Source organism: Dermochelys coriacea, chromosome 4, assembly GCF_009764565.3.
Source record: "Dermochelys coriacea isolate rDerCor1 chromosome 4, rDerCor1.pri.v4, whole genome shotgun sequence".
Classification (NCBI taxonomy): Eukaryota; Metazoa; Chordata; order Testudines; family Dermochelyidae; genus Dermochelys; species Dermochelys coriacea.
Genome location: NC_050071.1, coordinates 117,497,067 through 117,499,912, shown reverse-complemented (window position 1 = coordinate 117,499,912; position 2,846 = coordinate 117,497,067).

Below are 2,846 nucleotides of genomic sequence, written 5' to 3'. Positions count from 1 at the left end.
AGTGTAACTCATGTCGCTCGGGGTGAGGTGGGGCTTTTTCACACTCTAAACCGCCATAAATTATACCCACATAAGTGGTAGCAGACACACTGACTTTCTAATTTCCAGGGGGTGCTCGACCCACGCTCTGCCCCAGAACCTTCCCCCATCTTCACCCCTTCCTCCAAAGCTCCACTCCCACCCCGCCTCTTCCCACCCCCGTTCCACCCCTGCCCTGCCTCTTCCCACCCCACTCCGCCTCCTCCCCCAGCACTTCCTGCACACCGATGAACAACTGATCCACCGCAGGCGGGAGGCACTGGTGGGGAGGGGGAGGAGGTGGTTGTTGAGGCTGTCAGTGGACGCTGAGCACCCACAATTTTTTTCTGTGGGTGCTCCAGGGCTGGCGCACCTATGGAGTTGGCACCTGTGAGTGGTAGTGAGACATCGACTTAGGGCACGTCTTCACTGGCAATGTTAAAGCGCTGCTGCAGCAGTGCCGCTGTGGCAGCACTTTAAGGTGGCTTGTGCTGTGGTCATGGCACAGTGCTGGGAGAGAGCTCTCCCAGCGCTCTAAAAAACCCCACCTCCATGAGGGATGTAGCTGGTGCACTGTCTACAATGGTGCTTTACAGCACTGAAACTTGCAATGCTCAGGGGAGTGTTTTTTCACATCCCTGAGCGAGAAAGTTGCAGTGCTGTACAGTGCCAGTGTAGACAAGCCCTTAGTTAGTCATCACTTAGGGGACATAGGCAACAGCACCCTCGTCTTGGCCTGAAGACTAGGAACTGCTGATAACTTGCTGTAAGTGAGAAACCTTTTAGGCAAAGATATGATTTGCTAGAATTAAGTATTTTAGTCACTAGAAAATGTTTTGTTTGTTACCATACTTTTCTCTCTTTCTCTTGCTTAGTATCACTTACATCTGTTTTAGTTAATAAGCGTATTTTGTGTTAAGGTAAAATGTGAGTTGTCAGCTCACCTAACAGGCTGGTGTGTGCTCTGTCTCTTTGGAGGCAGTGAATTCAGTTTCTGTGAGGGACTGAACACTACAGGGAGATGTCTTTAGGGAAATTGGGAAATGGGGTTCACTGATTGTTACTGGCAAGGAAGAGCTTGCTGGCGAGGCAGACAGGCTGGTGTTGGGGAGCTGACATACAGCATAGCACTAGAAAAGCTCTCATTTGCTGAGGCAGAGGCATGGGTGTCCTGAGCAGCATGTCACAGTGTATAGTCTATTTTATTGTTTTAGATCTTAAAATGTTCTTTGTTTTAAATAACTAATACTTTGCTGCAAGGAAACTCTTGGGTCACTGATCTCCACTCCCTTAGCTCTCAGCGGTAATGGAATTGCAGGGTCTGAGTCTAAATCAGACTGCTGAAGTAATCACAGTTGATATACTGGGGATTGCAGCTAGGGCCTGAGCTGAGTGGAAAATTGTGTGATACCACCCTGGGAGAGATGATGGTCTGAGGCTTGAGACTGAGGGGGGTGTGCTCAAGAAGACCAGGAGGGGTCAGAGACACAGTTAGCCCGATCTCTATCTCATGTCTGTCTGTGTTTCAGTGTAACTGAGTTCATGCTAGATTTTTCAATGTGTTTATATTTCATCTGGGCCTGTTTAGGGGGTCTGTCTTGCTCTCTGGAGGGTCACCAGTAAATTGTGATTGGATCCAATTGCTGAATCCCCTGTGCTTCTAAGTTCCCTGGTTCTAGGTAGTGACTGATCACTGTTCCTTTCTCTCAGTTTTGTATATTTTTTGGAATATGGCATATTTGGTGAAGCATTTTCAGTGTATTTTTACAAAGGTGTCTCTACTTCCAAATGTCTTGTAAATTAAACTAGGTCTTGTCAAATGCTGAATATTGGCTTGAGACTGTTGCCTAGTTTCTGTAGAGGTTAGAAATGCTTTCCCTTCCATAAGCTGAAAACTCAGGTCAGTCTAGGTTTCTCAAGTGGGAAGCAATTATTGTGCCTAGGAGCTGTAACCTTAAAACTTGGTAATATGGGGAAGCCTTATAAATGTTCTAACTACCATTGACCACAGTCATTTCTAGCTCTAGCACTGAAACTGAAACTGAAACTGGTTGGGGTTTGCATGCCACAACTTTTTAGAGGCAAATCTTCTTTTGTATTTTGATAAACCCAGACTTCTCTCATTAAAAATAAGTAATAGTCTAGCAGCAATGAGGCTATCATCTGACTGCTTGTTTCTAGTGAATTGTATGAGATTCATTGCTACAGAATGCCACAAGTGTAATTGACATACCTGTCCCAAAGTACCTAATTTATGGTCCTGGACAGGAGATTAGTCTGATAACTTTGTCACTGCCCATGTAAAAGGCATCCTTTTGCCATCTCTGAAGTATGTTCCTTTATCTGTGTCTGTCAAGTGCCAATCCCCTTGCTGGGCAGTGGGACACCACAGTCTGGCTGTAGAACCCTGAACTAGTGGCTCAACCCTTCCGAGCCTCCATTGCTTAGATACGATCCTCCAGGTTCAACCTGGCTGTGAGAGCTTTGGTTTTCTAGTTACATCTTCCAGAAACCACGTGGCAGTAAAGCCAGGAAACACAGGCTTAGCAACGGAACTTCCATCCACAAACACTTCTTACAGATCTATGATAAACAACAAACACTTGAATACAATACCCCTACGTCCAACTTCACTGCTTCTGTGAGTTCTGGATGTGGTTTGTTGCCCAGATCTTCCAAGGTATTTAGGTTTCTAACTTCCATTAGTTCTATAGAAATTAGGAGTCTAAATACTTTGGAAGATCTGGGCCTGAGTCTTTAGAATAGGCAGGTCTTCCTGCCTTCCTGGCCAAGTCTTCTGCATCTTGTGATGAAATAGGCCCCTTGCT